Source organism: Theropithecus gelada, chromosome 9 (assembly GCF_003255815.1).
Source record: "Theropithecus gelada isolate Dixy chromosome 9, Tgel_1.0, whole genome shotgun sequence".
Classification (NCBI taxonomy): Eukaryota; Metazoa; Chordata; class Mammalia; order Primates; family Cercopithecidae; genus Theropithecus; species Theropithecus gelada.
Genome location: NC_037677.1, coordinates 67951146 through 67977075, shown reverse-complemented (window position 1 = coordinate 67977075; position 25930 = coordinate 67951146). Strand labels below are relative to the sequence as shown.

Here is a 25930-nt window from a genome sequence, read left to right as displayed (position 1 = left end):
CAATGATGCTAATAACAGCAGAAAAGCATACAGCAAATCAGCAAGTGGGTCATGAATTAAAGTGACATTATCAATATCATTGTACTTATTCAACCCCCAGATGACTTGGTGACATAGCTCTGATTCCCAGAGCTGCATGCCTAATTCATGAAAACTGTCATAAGAAGTATTTGAGCCAGAAATTTCAATAAAGATGGTGAACAACTAATGAAGCCATAAAGAATAAGATTTGGCTGAAAGCTTATTTTTAGAAAGTTCAAATATTAGAAATATCCAGACTCAAATCAGGATCTTTGAAATTCTTCTCTTTGAGAACATAAAAGTGAGGTAATCATTTTTAATTAAGATCTTAATATAATTTATTAACAAAAATGGTGCCAGGTTATTTTCCACATTCATTTTCTCATTTAATCTTAACAATAAAACCTGAGAGGCAAACATCATTTTAATACCACAGCTGAGAAAACTGAGCCTTACAGTTAACAGAACTTGTTCAATATTATATAGCTAATAAAGGGCTACTTAAAAATAGGGTCCAGTACTTGTTTTATGAAACATGTGGCTTGATACTTACAAATGCAGTAACTGGACAGTTAAAACTTATAAGTCTAGAAAATAGGCTTTGAACAGCATGAATATACTGCTCAGAGAGAAGGCAGGCCAGGTATTTAAGGGCTTACAGCAGCACAATACCAGAGAAGTCCTTGAACCCCCTCCTCCCCCTGCCAGATATGATTTCTGGACTTTAACAAATGATGTGTATGGAGCAAACATGAAACAGACCCTTCCTCACTGCTTCACCGCTAGCTTGAACCAGGCATTGTCTTTGAAAACCCAACTAAAAGAAAGTCCACTTGTTTCCCAGGCTGGTACTCTGGCTCTAAGTTATACTAAGCTTGAGATGAATTCAGTTTTCACCTATAGCATGCATAGAAGTGTGTCAGTGGACCTGCAAAATGTTCCTGTTTCTTTAATTCTGTTTGAATTAAGCTCTACGAATAAGCACACCTACTAAATGTGCTCTGAGACACAGCTGTGAGTTTATTTCCTATTTCCAAATTAGGAACAGAAAATCTATGGTAAGTGACTTGCAAAAGTTCTCACAACATAATAAGGCCAGAACTATGGTAGAACAGAATATCTAGGATTGAATATCCAGATTGAAGGTCAAATGGTGCCCTTAATATCTTGTGACCTAAAACAAGAACTTAACTTGTTGAGAACACAGCTTCCTCAGCAGTAAATGAAAGGATTAGACTAATGATTTATAGAAGTTCAGTCATTTTTATTAACTTTGGAATTCTATGGTAGGGTTAGCAAGGTATCAAGAAAGATAATGAATATCTACTTCAGAAAACTTTGAATTGTCAGCATATCCTTTATTCAATAGACTGAATATAATTTTAGATCACAAATCTCTTATAGATTGTTGACTTCTCAAGAAATTAGAAACGGCTTTTCAAACTTCTTTTATGCAGGACTATGTAGGATGATGTGAGGGTTCTTCACACACAGCAATTGCTGATGCCATTGACAATTGTGGCAATACCATCACTCTTGTTGATCTATGTGGGGAGGTGGTAGAAACCATGCAATAATAATAAGAGCAGTAGTGGGGCGCGGGGTGGGGGAATGCTAAAAATGGTGTTGGCTGCAGTAGTAGAAACAGCAACAGCAGATGGCTATAAATGCACCCTGACCTTCAACTCTTACTTCTCAATGTCTGATCAAAAATCAGAACACCGGTGCCATGAATATCAGACTTACTCTAATTTATTTTAGTGAGGAAAATCTCACCTTTTTCATCAAACTCTATAGCCAAATAAACTATATATATGTGAATTCGGGATCTTAGATTAGACAGTAAAAGGGAGTCTATCTAACTTAAAATTTGCTCATTTTTCTTTTCCAAAAATGCTATTCTATAGATATTAAAATAAGAGTTTCAGAGAATGTCTAATAGCAGAGAAAATGCACTTGAAATATTGTTAACTGAATATCTGTATTATATATGTATGTGTAGATATATGTGCGTATACATGTATATGTGTGTATATGTATATATGTATGCATATATGTGTATATGTGTGTGTATATATGTGTATATGTATATATGTGTATATATATGTGTTTGTATATATACATATATAGTCTAATTATTTAAAACTTGTATTGTCCATGCATGTGTGTGAAAAAGAGGAAGATAAAATGAAAAAAATATATCAGCTGGGTGCAGTGGGTCACACCTGTAATCCCAGCACTTTGGAAGGCTGAAGTGGTCAGATCATGAGGTCAAGAGATGGAGACCATCCTGGCCACCATGGTGAAACGCTGTCTCTACTAAAAATACAAAAATTAGTGGGCATGGTGGCACATGCCTGTAATCCCAGTTTCTCGAGAGGCTGAGGCAGGAGAATCACTTGAACCCAGGAGGCAGAGGTTGCATTTAATCAAGATCACCCCACTGCACTACAGCCTGGGCAACAGAGTGAGGCTCCATCTCAAAAAAAAAAAAAGAAGAAAATATATCAACATATTTTATTAATTATCATCTATGGGTTGTAGAATATCATAAGTGACTTTTCCTCTTTTAGTTGATTTTTCTCTAAATTGTTACAAAACATTTTTCTATCTTTCATCATCAGGAAAAAAAACAAACAATGAGTGTTACAGGAAAATCTGATTAAGGTTGAACGTATCATTTGAAGGACATGTCAGCAATAAAAAAAAGGACAAGATTGCAAAATCCGCAGTGGGGTAGTATAGCTGGCCTTGTCACCTTGCAATAGGTCTATCAACGTTGCAAAATCCGCAGTGGGGTAGTATAGCTGGCCTTGTCACCTTGCAATAGGTCTATCAACGTTGCATGACATTTGAAGTTGATGTGGACACAGACAAAATCTTTCCATAGGCAAGAGAAAATTGCAGTGTATGTCTTTATTATCAGAGCAAACATTAAAGGGAGCGGTGACAGCAAATACAGAGAAGCGTCCCTTACCTCATCCCATGCTATGTCCCTATTTTGTATAGCCTTTTTTGTTCTGTGGATTTGTAAAAGCTGTTACTTCATTATTTTAGGTATTACATCTTCCGTGTCCTGGAAAGTGGTTTTACAAAAATTTTCCATAGCAAAGATTTAGAGGGAAAGAGACGTTGTGGTTTGACTTCCCAATGGGGAATGAATATATATATATTTTCACTGACACGATGTCTTTTACGTTCAGAAATCGTTAAGCTGCCAGGTATAGTATCAACAATCCTAACCAAATTCATCTAGCTAGATTTGCAAAGTAATCCTAGGCACAGTATTAAAGCAAAAAACTGCCTGCTGTGTTCCAGCCATGGATGTTTTGTAAGGATAAGTAGGATGTCCAAAACTGACACTCCTATTTCACTGATCTAAAAAAAATATGAAAGAAATTACACATTACTGTGGGGGGTGTTGCTCCATAAGACAGTAATTCAGATCTATATTAGACTTTTGGACATATTATTCAAGGCTACTGGATTGAAGTTTGCTTTATGGGACAGAAGAATTCCCTGCACTGCTAGAATAAAGTAGCTTAAGTTGGCAGCTTATATATAAAATAGAAAACTAGAATGCGACAAAACAAATATTTGGACAACACTAAGGAAGAATTATGCTCTGTATATAAAGAGATTTTTAAGTTCAACAACTAAAAGGCCTATTTGCAGAAGCAAGTGAATACATCATTGTATAAGATGTAGTCAGATATAAGTGGCTGTGAAACTAGCTCATGACAAATGCATTGTGCTGTTTCTACACAGACTTGTCCTGATTAAAGGAATTAGGACAAGTGAAGAAACAAACTTAATGTGGAAAATTGTTTTTTTAAAAATGAACATGTATTTCTTAACATGTTAAATATTAAATTATATATTAAATATATACATACCATAGAATCTAATCATTCTACTTGTTAGTATTTACCCAAGAGGAATAGAAACACATATTCACATAGAATTGTACACAAATATTCATAGTAGATTTATTTGTAATATCCCAGCAGCGAGAATAACTCAAATCTTAATCAACAGGTGAATTATTTAACAAATGGTATGTCCATTTAATGAAATATGATTCAGCAATAAAAAGGAATAAATTTGATCAAAGCAACAATGTTTATGGATCTAAAAATAATTACACTGAGTAAAAGAAGCTAAATAAAAACATATACTGTATGTATTAGTCTGTTCTCACACTGCTATAAAGAACTACCTGAGACTGGGTAATTTATGAAAAAAAGAAGTTTAATCAACTCACAATTCTACAGGCTGTATAAGAGGCATGGCTGGGGAGGCCTCAGGAACCTTACAATCATGGCAGAAGGGGAAGGGGAAGCACGTACATCTTCACATGGACCAGGAGAGACAGAGCCAAGGGGGAAGCGCTACACACTTTTAAACAACCAGATCTGGTGAGAACTAATTCGCCATCACGAGAACAGCAAGGGGGAAGTCTGCCCACATGATTCAATCACCCCCCACCAGGTCCCTCCTCCAACACATGTGGATTACAATTCGATATGGAATTTGGGTGGGGATACAGAGCCGAACCGTATCACTGCATGATTCTGTTTATACAACATTCTAAAACTTGCCGGTCAATCTGTAGTGGCAGAAATCAGATGAGTGGTTATTTGACAGTTGGTAGGAGGAGCGATCAGATTATGAAGGGGTGTGAGTAAGCGTTTGGATTTGATATGTGGGTTCCTTATCTTGATTGTGGTGATAGCCTTGGGGTTTTATACATAAGCCAATAAAACATATTAAATTGTATATTTTAAAGGTGCATTTTATTAAATGTTTATGCTTCAATAATGCTGTCAAAAATGTGCAATCCCTATATGAACTTTTTTTACATAGTGTGACATTGTTTGGCAAAAGACTATATTATACATGCTATTAATATAGTATAGCTGAAGTTCTGTTGAATAAATACAGAAAAGAAGTAGTAATGCTACAAGATCATTTTTAATCAATTAATATATAAACTTATTTTCTCTTTTAAAAAATGAACTTCATTTTGCAGTAGGGGACCACATATTTTGTTGTTGAGTAATCAAAGATGAGCTTCAGTTCAGAGACACCTTGTTCATGAGTCTTCTCACCAGAGGAACTCAGAGATCAAGAAACATTGCAGCTTTCAGCAAGTATGCAACCAAATGTAGGCTTTTCTATATGGATGTGAATGTGAAAGGCCCACTAATAAGGCTGGCAATATGGCAGCAAATGTGATTTTTTTCTATAATTTTATAGTGTTTATGAAATATCAAAGCAAACTCTGTACTTTTAAAAAATTTCATTTAAGTCAATGGTTTTCAAAAGTAATTTAAGTAGTTAAACCATTTTTAATAAAATTATAGAATGCCAATATTATTGACAATTATATAAGAGTACTATGGAGCTATCCTAAGTAAGGCATCACACCATGAAGCTGGTGTGTGTGGATATACAGTGTGAAGACTGGATCGTCAGGCCTCTGGCCCTGCCCACCTTCTAAAGCAGCCCAAGAGAGAGACCACAGCTGAGGGACCACCATGCTGTGTAATCTGGGAGAGTTACTGTCAGATGTTTGATTATGTCTGGCTGAATTGGCATGGAATAACTTCTAGTTAAACATGGAGGATTTAAGAAAATTATGTACCTATACTTCCTCTTACATATGACTAATTTGACTACAGTTTATCTTAAAATATACCAGAGTTAAATAATAATAAAGCAATTACAAATAATCATTGTAATAAGTACAGGGGGCATCTACTGGATTTCATCAGCTTTCCTTATGTCTTTGCTTTGTCCTATTTTTTTTTTTTTAGGAACCTCCTTCTCTGTTACTACTCCATTTGGATTTATCCAGTAGTCTTAGACGTCACCAGAGCCAAGCCATGCATATATAGATTGAAATGTTGTTTTCAAAACCTACTCAAACTATCTCTGAACAAGATTAGTACCATCTAGTTACAACACTGAAGGTATATGCTAAAGAAAACTAATAATAACATATACTATACTTAAAACTAATCATTCTTGTTACAACATGAGCAAAATAAGTCCCAGGCACTCTTTAGCTATGCTCTGTCTTCTCTTTTGGAATAATCTTTTCTTCCCTCTAACTCTCACCTTATGTTCTTATCTTTCTACCTATTCCAGTAATGTAGTATGTCAACGATTTTTTTTTCTAACATTGTTCTGTTTTAGAACTTTTTCTCCCTGCAGATCTCATCCACTATCCAGAAACCAGTAATAATCATTGGTCTCTGTAAGGAAGACTTTGTTTTAAAATTAGTTTTACATTGAGAGGGCCAATCTGCTTTGGAAAAGGATCGCTGTTATCAATGTGGCAGGATGAAAAAGCATGTTATATTCTATCTACTTGGTTTAATTGAACCAAGTATCATCTTGGTTTAATTGAATTAACCTCAATGACTCTGTGTTTGTGTGTCACACTATTCTTTTTATATTTATATTTATTATTACTATGTTTAAGAGAGACAGGGTCTCACTATGTTGCTCAGACTGGCCTCGAACTCCTGGGCTCAAGCAATCCTCCTGCCTCTGCCTCTCAAAATGCTGGGATTACAGGGGTGAGCCACCATGCCCAGACACACTATTCTTTTTAAATTTAAAGATATAAAACATTGATTTTTATTAAATTTTAAAAACAGAGAAGTTTTCAATAGACACAGATTACATTCAGTAGGTATTCATGGATTACCCACTATGTATGAAGTACAGTATGCTAGGTACGGTGGGACTGTCATAAATTAGACAAGGATACCACCATTATGAAGCTAATGTAACATTGCCCAAGTTCTGTGTACTGAGTTTTAGTCAAAATTTCATGAATATTGAAACACAGTGTTCACATTTTCCTATCAACATACAGTTTTATTTGTACGATGAAATTGTTAAATTTAATTACAAAGTGTTCAGTTTGGTTTGTTTTGCTAGACACCCTACAAGCTGTTCCTATTACTCTCTCTCTCTCTCTCTCTCTCTCTCGCTCGCACTAATGTTTACAAATTGTTATAGCTTAGTGCTAAAGTGAACAGCACAGTACTCTTCAAGATTTTCTAGGATCTTGCAGACAAATGTATACATATATTTTTTACTCCTCATGCTGTTTTACCACCTTTTGATCCCTCCTAGGGGATTAGGCTGTGTAACTGTAAAGCTTTTTTAGGCTTTAACTATGGATTCTTCATATAATGAAAAAATAAGAGAACTTTTATATTATATATTGAACTGAGTAAGGGGTAAATTCAGTCATTCCCAGGTAAAAAGACAGGATAACTAGGTTCTCATTCTTGTTTTTTATTCCTTCATTTATTCATTCAATATTTTTTATTAAATAAATGCTCATTAATATGCCAGATACTGTGGTAGTTGCTGATGAGGGACCAATAAAGGGCTCGAGTTGTATCAAAGGGCTTTCCTGTCTAATATTTATTTATTCTGTTACTCTGGAAAATTTATTTGGTGTCTGGTTCCATATACAGTAAAATGAAGATAGCTGTCTCTGCCTTCTTTATGTTCTATATTTGACCTCTTTCTCATTGTAAACTTTGTATGGTCAATGTAGAAGGATGTGGATTCAAGTCTGAATATGCACTACGTAAGGCACACTTTTCATTCTCATGTGAAACGAGTTTTATAATGCAGCTCAGAGCACACAGTAGGTTCTCAATAAAAATTTTATCTTCCTTCTCTTTTTCTTTTCTAAGATGGTAGTGTAGAAGATAAGTTGATACTATGCACATTCAAATAACTAATTTTAAAGTATGTTAAACCATGGATAATTTGTGTAGCATTAAGTATATTAAACTCCTTCAATTGTGATGTCCCTATCTTATAGGGTTGTTATGAGGAATATATGACAGTAATGTAAAGTACTGAATATAGTGCCAAGAACACAATAAATGCTCAATAAATATTAGCTATCATGTCATTCTGACTTATGTCAATAAATATTAAGTACTATGTCTAGTTAATACTGTTAGAATATTAAATAAATAATACAGAAAATTTGTCCTGGTCCAATTATCTACTGACTAGGTGACTTTAATCATGTTTTTTGTTGTTGTTGTTAACTTTTAGAGTCTAGATTCCTTATTTTGCAAAATGGATTTATTGTATCTCAAGGCGCTGTGGAGTTTACAGGAGTAAGTTATATGAAAATTTTTAAAGCATTATGATTATAAATAATATAATTATAAATTGGAGAACAGTTGCTAACACAATTAAGAAATTATAAAATAGTATTGCTTTTTTACTTTCACTTACATTTTGTTTTCTTGGATAACTGAAAACACTCAGAAGTAACTTTTAAAGAAGCTAGGTTGTACCCAGACAGACCCAGGCTGTAATGGAAAAAGCAGATAACAAACAAAAGGTAGTGGGTAACATAAACAGAGAGATGAAAACTCTAAGAAAAAAATCAAAAGGAAATATAAAAATTCAAAATCACCATAACAAAAATGAAGAGTGCCTTTGATAGGCACATCAGTAGACTAGACACGGCTGAGAAGAGAATCGGTGAGCTTGAAATTTGTCAATACATATTTCCCAAATTGAAGTGTGAAGAGAAAAAAAATCACTTAATAAAAAGCATCCAAGGAGTGTGGAATAATTAGAAAAGGTGTAACATATAGTACCTGTAATAGTAGAAAGAAAAAAGAAAATGAAGCAAAAGAAACATTGAAATGATAATGGCTGATTGTTTTCAGTAATTCATGATGTATAGCAAACCATAGATATATGAACCTCAGAGAAGACCAAACAGGATAAATACCAAGAAAGTACAGCCAAGCATATTATATTCAACTGCAGAAAACCAAAGACATCTTGAAGAAGTCAGTGAAAAAAGGATAAGAATTATAGGATACTTATAATCAGAAAACATGTGTAAACCATGTGTATTAGTCCATTTTCATACTGCTGATAAAGACATACCCAAGACTGGGCAATTTACAAAAGAAAAGGGTTTAATGGGCTTACAGTTCCACATGGCTAGGAAGGCCTCACAATCATGGCAGAAGGCAATGAGAAATAAGTCACATCTTATGTGATGGCGGCAGGCAAAGAGAGAGCTTTTGCAGGGGAACTCCTCTTTTTAAAACCGTCAGACCTTCTGAGACTCATTTACTATCACGAGAACAGTATAGGAAAGACCTGGCCCCATAATTCAACCACTTCTCACCAGGTTCCTCCCATCCTCCCATTAAAAACCAATCATGCCTTCCCAGCAGTCCACAAAAGTCTTAACTCATTTCAGCATGACTCAAAAGTCCACAGTCCAACATCTCATCTGAGACAAGGAAATTTCCTTCTGCTTATGAGCCTGAAAAATGAAAAACAAGTTAATTACTTCCTAGAAACAATGGCAGTTCAGGCATTGGGTAAATACAACCATTCCAAATGGGAGAAACTGGCCAAAACAAAGGGGCTACAGGCCCCATGCAAGTCTGAAATCCAGCAGGGCAGTCAAACCTTAAAGCTCCAAAATGATCTCCTCTGACTCCATGTCTCACATCTGGGTTATGCTGATGTAAGAGGTGGGTTCTCATGGTCTTGGGCAACTCCATCACTGTGGCTTTGCAGGGTACTGGCTCCTTCCCAACTGCTTTTATGGGATGGCATTGAGTGTCTGTGGCTTTTCCAGGCACAGGATGTAAACCATCAATGGATCTACCATGCTGGGGTCTGGAGGATGGTGAACCTCTTCTCACAGATCCACTAGGTAGTGCCTCAGTAGGGACTCTGCACAGGAGCTCTGACCTCACATTTCCCTTCTGTACTGTCCTAGCAGAGGTTCTCCATGAGATCCCCACTCTGCAGTAAATTTCTGCCTGGATATCCAGGCATTTCCACATATCCTCTGAAATGTAAGTGGAGGTACCCAAACCCCAATTCTTGACTTCTGTGCACTGGCAGGCTCAACATCATGTGGAAGCTGACAAGGCTTGAGGCTTGCACCCTCTGAAGCCATGGTCCAAGCTCTACATTGGCCCCTTTATTCATGGCTGGAGCAGCTGGGAGGCAGGGCACCAAGTCCCTAGGCTGCATACAACACAGGGACCCTGGGCCCAGCCCATGAAACCAGTTTGTCCTCCTAGGACCCCAGGCCTGTGATGGGAGGGGCTGCCATGAAGACCTCAGACATACCCTGGAGACATTCTCCCCATTGTCTTGGTGCTTAACATTTGGCTCCTCATTACTTATGCAAATGTCTGCAGCTGGCTTGAATTTCTCCTCAGAAAATGGGATTTTCTTTTCTATCACATTGTCAGGCTACAAATTTTCTGAACTTTTATGCTCTGCTTCTCTTGTATAACTGAATGCCTTTAACAGCACCCAAGTCGCATCTTAAATGCTTTGCTGCTTAGAAATTTCTTCTGCCAGATACCCTAAATTATGTCTCTAAAGTTCAAAGTTCCACAAATCTCTAGGGCAGGGGCAAAATGCTGCCAGTTCTTTGCTACAACATAACAAGAGTCACCTTTGCTCCAGTTCCCAACAAGTTCCTCATCTCCATCTGAGACCACCTCAGCCTGGATTTCATTGTCCATATCATTATCAGCATTTTGGTAAAAGCCATCAACAAGTCTCTAAGGAGTTCCAAACTTTTCCACGTTTTCCTGTCTTCTTCTGAGCCCTCCAAACTGTTCCAACCTCTTCCTGTTACCCAGTTCCAAAGTCACTTCTACATTTTCAGGTATCTTTTCAGCAGCACCCCACTCTACTGGTACCAATTTACTGTATTAGTCTGTTTTCACACTGCTGATAAGACATACCCAAGAAGGGGCAATTTACAAAAGAAAGAGGTTTAACGGACTTACAATTCCACATGGCTGGGGAGGCCTTACAATCATGGAGGAAGGCCAGGAAGAGCATCTTACATGGATGGAGGCAGGCAAAGAGAGAGAGCTTGTGCAGGGAAACTCCTCTTTTTAAAACCATCAGATCTCATGAGACTCATTCACTATCATGAGAACAGCACAGAAAAGACCCACTCCCTTAATTCAATCACCTCCAACTAGGTTCCTCTCATGACACATGGGAATTATGAGAGTTACAATTCAATATGAGATTTGGGTGGGGACACAGCCAAACCATATCACCACGCAAGCAATAAGAAAGTAGAGTACATTTTTTGAACTGGATTAGGGAAAAGAATAATACATTTCTACACACAGCAAAATTATCCTTCAAAAGTGAAGAAGAAACAAAAGCTTTCTCAGACAATCAAAACTTAAGGAATTCATCACCAGCACATCTGCCCTTCAAGAAACATTAAAAGAAGTTATTCAGTGAGAAGGGAAATGATGTGTTAGAAACTTAGATCTAAAAAAAGAATATCTGAGAAGCACTAAATGAAGGTAAAATTAATTCTTTTTTTTTCTTATTTTTAATTGATCTAATATGTAACATTTGTTCAAAATAATACTAGTAACAATATATTGTATTATTATAGCATACAGGTAAATTAAATTAATTATAGCAATATTATAAAGAGTTGGAGGGAGGAATTGAGAATATTGCATTGAAAGATGACCCTACTGTCCAGGAAGCAGTTTTATGAAAGTGGACTTAATCGTAAATGTATATTGCAAACTCTAGGGAAAGCACTCAGTTTTTTAAGGAAAATATAATTTATATGCTGAGAGTAAACAAAAAATAGAAACCATACACAATGATTAAAACTAGAGAAGGTAGAAAAGAGAAAAGAAATGAAAAAAAAGAACACAGGTAATTCATAGAAAACAGAAATACTAATAATCACTTTAAATGTGAAAGGTCTGCAGCATCATTTAAAAGAGATGTTCATCCTTAGAACGGAATATTCTTCATAAATATAAAGAAATGAACTATCAAGCTATGAGAACACCTGGATAAACTTTAAATGCTTATAGCTGGGTGAAAGAATCCCACCTGAAAAGGCTACAGACTATATGATCCCAATTGAACAGCATGTTGAAAAGAGCAAAATTAGAGGAATAGTAAAACAATGAGAGGCTGTCAATGATGCAAGGGGAGAGGAGGAGGATTGAATAGGTGAAGCACAGGCCTTTTTTGAGTGGTGAATCCATTTTGTATATATTAATGGTGGATACATGACATACCTTTGTCAAAAGCCATAGAAATTTACAGCACAAAGAGTAAACCTCAATTATGTAAATTTTTAAAAAATCATTTAGGAGGTCTAGGATCCTAGGAAAGAACGCAAACTGTTACATTATTTACACATGTTCTGATTGTAACAAATAATCTCACTGTATGGGCTATGGAGAGGGAAAAGTTGCTGATCTAATAAACTTTGAAAATTAATGTAATCTATAAGACTGAAGTCAAAAGGAATTACCAGTAAGCAATACGCTGCACTTGATAAAGCTGCTTTCCATGGGGGTACAGGTTAATGATTCTGATAATGTTATACAACTGTACTGAAATTAAACAGTTAGGTAAACAAATGATGGTGATGGGAGTCAGGTTTTTCACTGTTGAATAGAAGTTTACAGATGAACAAGGGAAGAAGGCTAGAATATAAATTCATGTTTAGCTAAATATAGATACAGATGTAGAAACATTTATGGACATGTGGATGTACCTTAGTTAGTATGCACACATATATTCCCTGCTCTGTCAGTTGTCACCTAAAAGAAATGACACCCCAGCAGCAACAAGCATGACTGACACTCAGATTTTCGTTTCTGATACCATTCTCCAGTAAAGGGGCCAGGGTTCCTTAGAGAAATGCTAATTCAATGACTGGGCAGGATATATATAAAAAGAACCTGAAGTATCTAAATACTGCCAAAAAATAAGGAAGAACTAAAAAATTTATATCTGCAAGTACACACTGAAAGAGTTGTCAGTAGTCATATCTGGAATAATTTGAGCAGCAAAATAAAGCAATATGGAATTATAACCCAATGTATAAAATAAATATCCATGAATCCATAGTGATAGAAATAAATCATTGAATATATGAATACATTGAATAACATATACAAATATACCCTGAAAAGCAATTCCAAGTAAATTCCAAATAATTCCAAAGTATTATATAGCCTGCCCTCAAGGAAGGGAAAATAACTTCCACTCCTTAACTGTGGGCTACATAGTGACTTTCTTCCAGGGTAGAGTGTAGAAAAGGGGGGAAATAAACTTTATAGTGTAGATACCACAACTTCAGCCAGGCCATCAATGTCAACATCAACAGCAATACATGATATCAATACTTGAAATGATATGATAAAAATGGTACTTTTTCTCACCGTTCTTCCTCCCAAAACCACATATCCCCAGACTAATCATAAGGACAAATTCAGACAAATTCCAATAAAGGGACATCCTACAGAATCTCTTATCTGTACTCCTGAAAACTTTCAAGTCCACAAAAACAAGGAAAGTCTAAGAACTGTCACAGCCAAGAAAAGACTAAGGAGGCATGACTATTAAATGCAATATAATATCCAAGATAGAGTGCTAGGAAAGGAAAAGGACATGAAATAAATACTAAAGAAATCTGAATAAATCATGAGCTTGATAATAATATTACAATGTGCACTTATTAATTTTTAACAAAAGTACTATGTGAATTAAGATGTTAATAAGGGTATAAGCTATATGGGAATGCTATGTTCTATCTTCTCAATTATTCTGTAACTGTAAAACTAAAACTGTTTTGCCTGTAATCACAGTACTTTGGGAATCTGAGGCGGGCTAATCACGAGGTCAGGAGTTTGAGACTAGCCTGGCCAAAATGGTGAAATCCCATCTTTAATAAAAATACAAAAAATTAGCTGGGCGTAGAGGCAGATGCCTGTAATCCCAGCTACTTGGGAGGCTGAGGCAGGAGAATGGCGTGAACCTGGGAGGCGGAAGTTGCAGTGAGCCAAGATCGCACCACTGCCCTCCAGCCTGAGCGACAGAGTAAGACTCCATCCCAGAAAAGAAGAAGAAGAAGAAGAAAAAAAAAAACAACTAGAATTGTTTTGTAAGATAAAGTATTTTCTTAATTCAGGAAGTAACAAGGTAGAACATTAACATACAAAAGTTACTAATCTTCATATACACAAACAATAATCACTTAGGCAATGTAGAGAAAAGAAAATAATCTGTTTACAAATGCAATAGAAATAACAACTTATTTAAAGATAAATTTCACAAAAAATGAGCTAAATTTTTCTGAGAAAAACTTTCAAATATGCCAGGTCCACATAAAAACCTGCACATGGATATTTATAGCAGCTTTATTCATAACTGCCAAAAATTGGAAGGAACCAAGATCTCCTTTGGTAGGTGAATAGATAGATACACTGTGGTACATCCAGACAATGGAAATTATTCCGTGATACAAGCATGAAAAAACGCTGCCAAGCCAGAAAAAGAGATGGAAGAAACTTAAATGCATATTACCAAGTGAAAAAAAAAAGTCAGTCTGAAAAGGCTACATACTGTATGATTCCAACTATATGACATTCTGGAAGAGGCAAATTATGGAGACAATAAAGATCAGCAGTTGCCAGGGCTTAGAAGGAAGGGATGTATAGGCAGAACACAGAAGGCTTTTAGGGCAGTTAAACTTCTCTTTGTTACTTTACAATGGTGTTTAATGTTCAAACCCATAAAATACACAACCAAGAATATACCCTGATGTAAGCTATAGACTTTGGGCAAAAATTATGTTTCAATGTAGGTTCACCAATTGCAACAAATGTACCCACTCTGGTGGAGGATGTTGATATCGGGAAAGGCTGTGTGTGTTTGTGTGTGTGTATGTGTGTGTGTGTGTGCATGTGTATGTGTGTGTGCGTGTGCATTGTGGAGGCTATCTCCGTAACTTTTTTTTTTTTTTTTTTTTTTTGAGACTGAGTCTGGCTCTGTCGCCCAGGCTGGAGTGTGGTGGCCGGATCTCAGCTCACTGCAAGCTCCGCCTCCCGGGTTCACGCCATTCTCCTGCCTCAGCCTCCCCAGTAGCTGGGACCACAGGCGCCCGCCACTTCGCCCGGCTAGTTTTTTGTATTTTTTAGTAGAGACGGGGTTTCACCGTGTTAGCCAGGATGATCTCGATCTCCTGACCTCGTGATCCGCCCGTCTTGGCCTCCCAAAGTGCTGGGATTACAGGCTTGAGCCACCGCGCCCGGCCTTCTCCGTAACTTTTATTCAATTTTGCTGTGAACCTAAAAAAAGCCTATTAAAAAAAAAAAGAAAAACCTGACTGGGCACGGCGGCTCATGCCTGAATCCCAGCACTTTGGGAGGCCGAGGTGGACAGATCACCTGAGGTTGGAAGTTCAAGACCAACCTGACCAACATAGAGAAACCCCGTTTCTACTAAAAATACAAAATTAGCCGGACGTGGTGGCACATGCCTGTAATCCCAGCTACTCGGGAGGCTGAGGCAAGAGAATTGCTTGAACCTGGGAGGTGGAGGTAGCGGTGGGCCAAGATTGTGCCATTGCATTCCAGCCAGGGCAACAAGAGTGAAACTCTGTCTCAAAAAACAAAAACAAACAAAACACTTCTCTTAAGGAACAGGCAAGCAGCAATCTACTCTCACATTGGGCCTCTGGAATCCTGGCAGGATGAAATCCCTCAACCACTATGGGCACTGGAGTTGCCAGGGAAAGTTGCCTAGAGAAGTGGTAGGTTCAGAACTCCAGCCAGGGTGGAGCCCAGAGGGTTTGGTGTGGGATTGTCTGTAGTGCAGCACAGCCAGGAGCACCCATCACCTTAAGCTCAACCTGCTCCCACAGGAGACTTTAGCCATAGGAGAACTATTGGACCTGAACTCTGCAGGGCGGTCTTGCCTCTGAGATGGGGTTGATTAGACCTGGGCAACCCTCAGTCTACTGGCCTCTTCTGGAGCCCCAGCCTGGCTGCAGTGCAGTGCAGCTCCCAGGTACCTGTGGGTGTCTGCATCATAGCTCCTGCTCTGGTGAACTGCACCTGATAAGCAGAGTGCTCCTGCAGAGTGGCCCCCAAGACATACACCAGGCCATCTCTATCCTCCCCTCACTGCAGCCTCCCCCAGTCACTGTGCCTGCATGAACACACCACAGCCACGCCCCACATCACTTAGCCAGTGCCTATGTGTGCCCTTGGATTGGATCTTGCTTTTACTTCCCCGACAGTGCACATAAACCCTGCACTATGCCATGCCACTACTGCCTGCATGAGTGTACCCAACCACCCTTCTCCCTACCACACCACCATTGTCCTAGGAGCATTAGGCATGAAACCTGCCTGCCTCACCTCTGCCAGCATCCTGCCCCTGTACCAACATTGCCATCAGTGCTCAACTAGTCACACAGAAAAGTGGACCTGCCCCCAGCCCTGAGCAGCCACCATGCCAGCAGGAACACATGCAGAGGGCACACATAGTCCTGCACTCACCACAAACATACAACATACCAGAATCTCTGGGACACAGCTAAAGCAGTGGTAAGAGGGAAATTTGTAGCATTAAATGCCTACATCAAAAAGTTAGAAAGATCTCCAGCTGACAACCTAACATTACAATTAAAAGAACTAGAAAAAGCAAGAGAAAACCCACCCCAAAGCTAGCAGAAGACAAGAAATAACAAAGATGAGAGCTGAACTGAAGAAGATTCAGACACGAAAAACCATTCAAAATGTCAACAAAATCAGGATCTGTTTTTTTTCTTTAATTAGTAAGATAAACCGCCAGCTGGACTAATAAAAAGAAAAGACACAAGATCCTAGTAAACACAATCAGAAACAGAAAGGGGAATATTACTACTGACTCCACAGAAACACAAACAATCATCAGAGACTATTATGAATAATTCTATGCAAACAAACTAGAAAATCTAAAAGAAATGGATAAATTCCTGGACACATACATCCTCCTAAGACTGAACCATGAAGAAACTGAATCCCTAAACAGACCAATAATGAGATCTATAACTGAATCAGTAATACAGAGCCTACCAACCACCAAAAAAAAAAACAAAAAAAAACAAAAAACAAAAAAAAAATCCCTGAACAGATGGATTCATAGCTGAACTCTACCAGACATACAAAGAAGAGCTGGTACCTTTCCTATTGAAACTTTTCCAAAAAATTGTAGAGTAGGAGCCCCTCTTCAAGCCAATCTATGAGGCCAGCATCATCCTGAACCAAAATCTGGCAGTTATACAACAAAAAAGGAAGACTTCAGGCCAATATCCTTCATGAGCATTGATGCAAAAATCCTCAACAAAATACCTGAAAAAATCCAGCAGTACATCAAAAAACTAATCCACCACAATCAAGAATGCTTTATCCCTGGGATGCAAGGTTGGTTCAACATATACAGATCAATAAATGTGAACTAATGAAAAAAACATTCCATGCTCAGTGGTCCCACTGCACAAAGTAATAATTTGTAGACTCAATGTTATTTCTATCAAACTACCAATCACATTTTTCAGAGAACTAGAGAAACTATTTTAAAATTCATATGGAACCAAAAAAGGCCTGAATAGCCAAGGTAATCATAAACAAAAAGAACAAAGCTGGAGGCATCATGTTACCCAACTTCAAACTATATTACAGGACTATGGTAACAAAAATAGCATGATACTGGTACAAAAACAGACACACAGACCAACAGAATAGAGAATAGAGAGCCCAGAAATAAGGCTGCACATCTGCAACCATCTGATCTTCAACAAAGCTGACAAAAACAAGCAATGGGGAAAAGACTCCCTATTCAATAAAAGGTGCTGGGATAACTGGCGAGGCATGTGCAAAAGATTGAAACTGGACCCCTTCCTTACACTGTATACAAATATCAACTCAAAATAGATTAAATACTTAAATGTAATACCCCAAATTATAAAAACCTTGGAAGATAAACTAAGCAATACCATTCAGGACATGGGAAGGGGCAAAGATGTTATGATGAAGACACCAAAGGCAACTGCAACAAAAGCAAAAGTTGACAAATAAGATCTAATTAAAGAGCTTATGCACAGCAGAAGAAATTATCAACAGAGTAAACAGACAACCTACAGAATTGAGGAATATATTTGCAAATTATGCAAATATTTTCTGACAAAGGTCTAATATTCAGCATCTATAAGGAACTTAAAACAATCTATAAGAAAAAAGCAAATAATCCCATTAAAAAGTGGATGTGAACAGACACTTTTCAAAAGAAGACATATATGTATCCAATAAGCATATGAAAAAAAGCTAAATGTCGCTGATCATTAGAGAAGTGAAAAATCAAAATCACAATGAGATACCATCTCACACCAGTCAAAATGGCTATTAATAAAAAGTCAAAAAATAACAGGTGCTGGCAAGGTAGCAGATAAAAAGGAAAGCTTATACACTGTTGGTGGGAGTGTAAATTATTAGTTCAACCCTTGTGGAAGATCTGATTCCTCAAAGACCTCAAAACAGAACTACCACTCAGCCCAGCAATCCCATTACAGGGTATATACCCAAAGGACTATAAATCATTCTGCCATAAAGGCATATGCATGCATATGTTTATTGTAGCAGTATTCACAATAGCAAAGACATAGAATCAACCTAAATGCTCATCAATGACAGATGTAATAAAGAAAATGCAGTACATATATGCCATGGAATACTATGAAACCATATAAAAGAATGAGATCATGTCTTTTGTAGAAATATGAATGGAGCTGGAGGACACTATCCTTAGCAAACTAATGCAGGAACTGAAAACCAAATACTGCATGTTCTCACTTATAAGTAGGAGCTAAATGATGAGAACTCATGGACACAAAGAGAAGAACAACAGACACTGGGGACTACCAAAGGGTGGACGGTGGCAGGAGGGAGAGGATCAGGAAAAATAACTGTTGGGTACTAGGCTTAGTACCTGAGTGATGAAATAACCTGTACAGCAAACCCCCGTGTCACAAGTTTACCTATAACAAACCTGTACAAGTACCCCAGCACCTAAAATAACATTTTTTAGAACACTCCAGAACATACAAAATGTACTTGAATAAAAAATAGAAAGGCACCCCATTATCTACAAATAAACATCACAAATATGTAAATTCTCCTATGTTAATATAGTTGAATCCTATCCTATTAAAAATACTACAAGATACTTTTCTGGAATAAAACTTGTGGGAAAAAATATCTAGCCATGTGCAGTGGTTAATGCCTGTAATCCTAGCCCTTTGGGAGGCCAAGACAGGTGGAATACTTGAGGTCAGGAGTTCAAAACCAGCCTGGCCAACATGGCGAAACCCTATCTCTACAAAAAATACAAAAATTAGCCAGGTGTGGTGGCAGGCACCTGTCACCCAGCTATGGGGTGGCTGAGACATGAGAATTGCTTGAATCTGGGGGTCAGAGGTTGCAGTGAGCCGAGATCGTACCACTGCACTACAGCCTGGTCGACAGAGTGAGAGTCTGTCTCAAAAAAAAAAAAAAAAGCAAAAGAAAAAAGCAGAAGAAGAGGGAGAAGAAGAAGAAGAAGAAGAAGAAGAAGAAGAAGAAGAAGAAGAAGAAGAAGAAGAAGAAGAAGAAGGAGAAGAAGGAGAAGAAGAAAGGAGGAGGAGGAGGAGGAGAAGAGAGGAGGAGGAGGAGGAAGAGGAGGAGGAAGAAGAAAGCAATAAATCATCTAAGAATATCTAGGAAACTCCTGAAAAAAAAGTTGATGAAGAGGGATTAGCCCACTTAGAAATTAAAATATACACTAGGTGACCTGAAATCAGTCTGTACTGGTTCTCATATCCACAGCACAATGTAACAACAAAAGAAAGTCTAGAAATAAATCTATATTTGACAGGTAATAGGGATGAAATCTCAAAAATGTTTGAAAAAAGTATATTTTTTTAAATGAATGAGGTTAGGGAAACTGTATACTCAATAAGCTTGACATAAAATGGATGTGAACAACATGCTCTATAGCATAATAAACTTCAAATGAATTTTTAAAAAATATAACGGTTAATAAAAAAGTAAAATACAGAAACAGGAGAAGAGCATCTGGATAAATTATTTACATCCTCATTGTGGGTAAATTCTAGCAAAGACTCAAAATGCAATGCAATGAAATAAAAGATTGATAAATTCAACTACAGGCATATTAAACATTAATTGAATGACAAAAACACCACAGTCAAAATCAAACTACAAGAAATTAGAAGAAAATATCGACAACATGCATCTCTGATAAAGAGCGAATATCCCTAAGTGTATACAAAACTCATAAAAATCAAGTAAAAAGAAGAACATTAAAATTACCTTCATTTTAAATAAGAGGTATTAAGACTCCATAAATATGTCATTACTACCCTGTTAGACTAGCAAAAAATTTAAAACTTTAATAATACACTCTGTTGGTGTGGCTGCGGAGAAACAGCACTTTCATGCACTGGCGAGTAGATTGCAGAAGTTACTTTTGCTAAGACAGAAATCAATCTTTGGCAATTTCTATCAAAAATCTGTATGAGAAATTTGTTATTTGTAGACATTATAGAAAATATTGAAAACAAATCACATGGTTTACTATGTAGTAATAAAAATAAGCCGAGCAGGATTTGTATGAAAGAATTAGAAGAGATATTCAAGATGTTTAGTTAAGTCGGAAAAAAACAATAAATATAAGAATATAGGTATCACAAACATTTTCTGTAAGAAAGAAGGAAATTTAAGAATATTTACTTTCAAACAGAAACATAGGGTAGATAATTAGTCATTAACCAAAATGGTTAACTACAAGATGCAAGTGTGAATGGATGAAAGAATTAAGAATGGGTGTCAGACTTGTGCAAGCATGTCGATGGTGATTTTTTATTCATATAAAGGTCAAAATGTCACAAAATAAATACATATTTTTAAGACAGCAAATCATAAATTAAATATAAAAATAAGCATTGAGCCTAACAGTTTATTAACAACAGAGAAAAACAAGGAAGATTAAAGTCAAAGAAATTTTGATCACAGTACTCTGCACACTCTTGGTTGGAAATATTATAACAAAAGAATCTTGAACTTTACGTGGTGATGGTACTGGTAAAATGATTCTGAAAATATTTTGTGCGATCATAGATAGAGTGAATATTTAAAGATATTGTTATGTTGGAGAACTAGAATTCTTAATGTGAGAAGAGATACCGAACCGGAATGAAAATCATAAGAAAATATTCTTGATCTTGTATTTGAATAAGAGGTATTATTTTTCTTAATGTAATATTCCTTAGTAACAGTAAAAGAATGACACCTCAATTGCAACAAAAACACACATAACACCTAGGTTTTGATGACTAAATATAATTCTGCACTACAAGGAACTAGAACTCTTTGGAGATATGGCTCTTTCTGACTAAGGTAATGTGAGCAATGAACATGGGATATTTTGTTGGGCCAGAAGGCAGAAAAACTGTCCCAAACCTGGAGATCATGACTAACAACACAGAGAAGCTGGTTTAAAAGGTCTCCCCTAAAAATTTCTGGGACAAATTAGTTAAAAAATTAATGACTTCAGTAGTGTTAATGTATTAAAACATTTCATCAATCCCATCCAAAACAGTGAGAGAGAAATTGAAACAGCTTTTCTTTGCAAAAAAATCACAGCTAATACGTATGGAAAGAATAAAATAAAACAACTATTTTGCCACCAGTAATGTACTAATTGATTAAAGCAAGAATCATCAATGGATGCTAAATTCATTAGGTAAAAGTGTTGTTGAACAACCGGGATGTTACCATGGTCTCTAAGTATCCTCAAACAGATAATTAAGAACAAAGGAAAAAATGTTTCTTCACAATGCAGAGATATTGCAGACACTGCCTTTACCAAGTAAAACCTATCTATCATTACTGAAACAAAATAGCTTGCATGCACTGGTGTTCTGCTAAATGTTTAACAATTGACTCTAAAACACATGCATATAAAAAGAGCAAAATGCTTACATAATATTTACAAATATTAATAGAAACTATATGTAACACATTTTTTATTCTGTTTTTTTTGAGACGGAGTCTCGCTCTGTCTCACAGACTGGAGTGCAGTGGCATGATCTCGGCTCCCTGCAAGCTCCATCTCCCAGGTTCACACCATTCTCCTGCCTCAACCTCTCGAGTAGCTGGGACTACAGGCGCCTGCCACCACGCCCAGCTAATTTTTTGTATTTTTAGTAGAGACGGGGTTTCACCATGTCACCAGGATGGTCTCGATCTCCTGACCTTGTGATCCACCCGTCTCGGCCTCCCAAAGTGCTGGGATTACAGGCCTGAGCCACCGTGCCTGGCCATGTAACACAATTTACAAATAACATATAATATTGTTTATTGTAAACTGCATATAATCAATACATTCTCAAAGAGTATTTTCAGTTTTATTGCAAATTGTAATCAATTCATGTTTTGGGTGTTATGTGATGAATAAGTGTAGTCCTAACATGGATGTTGTTTAACATGTTTGTTTACATTAATGAGTAAGACCAACATAAAACAATAAAGATGTATGCCAGAACTTAATCAATGGCATAAGCTACTTTTTACTAAATTGGATAATAGTTTTCAAACACTAAATAGCAATTTCTTCACTTTTTTTTTTTTTTTGGTGTTACTCACAAGGTAATAGTTATATACAAAGCACAATTATAAGTTTAGTCTACATTATTAACATTTTTCTCCATCACTTTCTGTCAATCAGTAGCACAAGCCATGCTCTGATTTGTAGCATTTGCCAATTCTTGCAATGTAAGTACTGCACAATGGCCTACTTCCAGCTATTAATGTGACATCACTGAAAGCGGAGTTTAGAAGAGAGTAACACAACACAACGTTGTGTTGTATTATCTCCATGATAGATGTAAATTTGATAAAATAATTAAGAAGGAATGAATTTTTAGTATCTATTACATTTGCTTAATATATATTACCTGTGAGTTCACGGTTTTTTTTTTTTTTTTTTTTGTGATAGAGTCTCACTGTCGCCCAGGCTGAAGCATAGCAGCATGATCTCAGCTCACCACAACCTCCGCCTCCTGGGTTCAAGCAATTCTCCTGCTTCAGCCTCCTGAGTACCTGGGATTACAGGTTCACGCCACCACGCCCAGCTATTTTTTGTATTTTTTTAGTAGACATGGGTTTCACTATGTTGGCTAGGCTGGTCTTGAACTCCTAACCTCAAGTGGTCTGCCCACCTCAGGCTCCCAAAGTGGTTTGAGCCACCATGCCCAGCCTAGTTCACATAATTTAATTTTTAATAATGACCATGTTTAACAACTAGCTCAGAGACTTCTTGAGACTTTTTTTTAGCAATCAGCTTCCAGCAAACCACTGCTCTGATGTGCCTCCTGTGCAATGCAATGAGGATACAGTATCAGCTTCATAGCTCTTCTACAAAAGATATTTAATCTTGTAATTATAAGGAAACAATCAGGAAAATTCAGAATGTTAGATATTGAAAAAGCCCTCTAGCTTGGAATCTTCAAAATTATAAATATCACGGAATACCAAATTTAAAAAAAACAAAGTAGGAGGACTGTACTGAATTAAAGAAAACCAAGAGGCATGACAAGAAAACCCAATACATGAATCTGAATTACATATAATGGCAGGGGGCAGGGACAGAAAAAAATTAAAAACTAAAAACAATACTTAGAGAGATTTGAATATGAACCATATATTAAATAATATAATATCAACATTGAATCTGTTAGGTATAATAATATTGAGGTTATATTGGAGAATGCCATTGATTTTATGAGATACACAGATCAGCAAAAAGAAGTTTGTGGACTGGGTGTGGTGCTTCATGCCTGTAACCCCAGCACTTTGGGAGGCCGAGGTGGGTGGATAACCTGAGGTCAGGAATGCAGGATTAGCCTGGGCAATATGGCAAAACCCCAACTCAACAACAACAACAACAAAAGTAATTGGGCGTGGTGGCATGTCCCTGTGGTCCCAGCTACTCTGAAGGCTAATGTGGGGGGATGGTTTGAGCCCAGGAGGTGGAGGTTGCAGTGAGCCAAGATTGTATCACTGTACTCCAGCCTGGGCAACAGAGCCACATCCTGCCTTGAAAAAAACAAACAAAAAAAAGTTTGTACATAGATATATAAATAACAATAAATGATATCTATCTATATAGAAAGAAAACAAAGAAAATAAAATAACAAAAATTATTAAATCTAAAGGAACAAAATTACTCCAAAGAAAAAATAAAAGCTCGCAGTCTTCGAAAAGTATATGAAAGAAAAAATAATATACCCATATATATGTATATATATGCATTAAATATTAATTTGTATTTTCAAAGACAAAGTTTGAAACTTTCTTCCTGAATCCAGAACAATAATTTTAGTTGCTATTTATTGAACAACAAGTGTGGATCAAGAATCTGGCAGTTTACTTTATCTATATTATCTCAATGCCTCCAACCACACGATGGCATTGTAATTCTTATTGTTACAGATAACAAGCTTTGAATATTGGCTATCTTTGGACAATGATATCATGCTATATAACCAACAATCCATAATGGCCAAAGAAAAATTGTTTCTATATGGCCTCATATTTTGTTGAGGCAAAGAAAACAATAGTAGGCTTATTTGTAATAATTCTTTATGTATTTTGCTCATTTAATGATAAAAATCCTTATTTAAAAGACAGATTGGGCTGGGTGAAGTGGCTCACACCTATAATTCCAGCACTTTGGGAGGCCAAGGCGGGCAGATCACCTGTCATCAGGAGTTTGAGACCAGCCTGGCCAACATGGTGAAACCCCATTGGTTTCACCCCTAAAAATACAAAATACAAAAATATTCAAAATATAAAAATCAGCCGGGTGTGGTGGCATGCACCTGCAATCACAATTACTTGGGAGGCTGAAGCAGGAGAATTGCTCCAGCCTGGTAACAAAGGGAGACTCTCTCAAAATTAGAATGAAATAAAATAAAATAAAATAAGATTGACAATGATCAAACATCAAACATCTGGATCTTTACACATCACTCTAAGAGTAATTTAAAATTAATCTTCATTCCTTCACAATTTCAAATTTCTGCACTATATGACCAGGAAAGCCAAAGTCTCCCCCAGGCTTTCTGCTCATGTTGTTTGCCTCTGCCCTATGTGATTTTTCTTCTGACTCAATGAAGGAATTCTAAAATCTGACAGATTAGCAATGAAATCTTTTACACCATGTCCTGAGATTCATCTCAGATTTATTGCTGCACACTTAGGGATATCATGATGCAGAAATGTTAGGTGAGAAATAAAACTATATTTTCCCGTTTCTTACTTCAGTGGAGCACAATTTTCATTTATTCATACTGTATTTCCTCACACAATATGTTCTTCTGACCCAAGACTATAAATTTGAAAATATTTATAGGCAAGATTACCCCTGATGCCATTTATACCTTGCTGGCTTTGTGTTTCAGCTCCTGAGAGCCACTCATATGTCATATGAATTGCTTACAACCATGTACTGCCTTGGATTTTTCTCTGTCAAATGCAAGGCCCTTCTTTGACTACAATACTCTTGATTCAATTTATTATTAATAACACACCCTGATAATGACTTCAAAGAAAGCCTCTTTATGTGTGTTCAGAGGTTTTTCCAACTCTAGCTTTCTAGGTTTTTACAAGTCAGTTTTAGATTTTGAGAGTGAAGGTTGTGTTCCCCCCTTTTCTCCTATATATATTTCTATAAACATATTCAAATTATAACATTTCTCACACTACAATAGACCATAATAATTGTCCCTCTCATTGTGTCCTATTTTTCAAGTGAAGGACATGGACAGACACTGCAAGCATTATACAGCTCTGGGCAGAAATCAGAGGCAGACAGGCCTGCAGGTTGTATGTAGAAATCCAGCCTCAGTCATATTGAGATGATGTTTATGTCAGACAAGAAGGCAATATCCTGGGTTGAACTCCAG

The 25930-nt window shown here is 36.8% G+C and overlaps 1 protein-coding gene across 1 annotated transcript in view; it reads right to left on the bottom strand.

The window, feature by feature from the left end:
• CTNNA3 (catenin alpha 3) overlaps positions 1 to 25930 on the bottom strand; it is a 1732244-nt gene that overhangs the window by 199943 nt on the left and 1506371 nt on the right. The window lies entirely within an intron of this gene.